This window comes from Neophocaena asiaeorientalis, unplaced genomic scaffold (assembly GCF_003031525.2).
Source record: "Neophocaena asiaeorientalis asiaeorientalis breed wild unplaced genomic scaffold, Neophocaena_asiaeorientalis_V1.1 scaffold21, whole genome shotgun sequence".
Taxonomy (NCBI): Eukaryota; Metazoa; Chordata; class Mammalia; order Artiodactyla; family Phocoenidae; genus Neophocaena; species Neophocaena asiaeorientalis.
This window is the reverse complement of record NW_020174053.1, coordinates 291,846-292,217: the sequence shown is the minus strand read 5'-3', so window position 1 is coordinate 292,217 and position 372 is coordinate 291,846. Positions and strand designations below refer to the sequence as shown.

At 76.9% G+C, this 372-nt stretch overlaps 1 protein-coding gene across 2 annotated transcripts in view; it reads left to right on the top strand.

The window, feature by feature from the left end:
* The first annotated feature begins 25 nt into the window (after positions 1 to 25).
* The window catches only part of RDX (radixin), a 92,388-nt gene continuing 92,041 nt past the window's right edge, over positions 26 to 372 (top strand). For both annotated transcript variants that reach the window (XM_024754236.1, XM_024754235.1), the window contains exon 1: positions 26 to 199. The gene's annotated coding sequence lies outside the window, so the exon portion shown is untranslated. The remainder of the gene's footprint in view (positions 200 to 372) is intronic.

The window sequence follows — 372 nt, the reverse complement described above, 5'->3', positions numbered from 1 at the left end:
GGGCAGCCCCGCCTTTCCCCCGAGGAGCCGCCAGGCAGCCATATTGCGGAGCTGTCTGCGGTGGCGGCGGCGCCTCTCGTCTCTCGCGGCCCATCGCTGCCTCCACCGCCTCTCCCTCCCTGCCGCAGCCGCGACACCCGGCGCCGCCGCGCAGCGCCCCGGCCACACTCAGGGCGGGAAGGAGCCGCCCACTCTCGGGGTAAGCCGCCGGCGCCCTACCTTCCCCCACTCCCGTTCCCGGGCTTCGCCGGAGACGCTGAGGTGGCGGCGAGAAGTTTCGGGGCCCAGTGCTCCCCGGCGGCCGCGCCGCGAGGGCCGCGGTGTCGCTGCCCTAACAGCCCGGCTGGCCAGGCCGCATACGGGGCCGCGGGC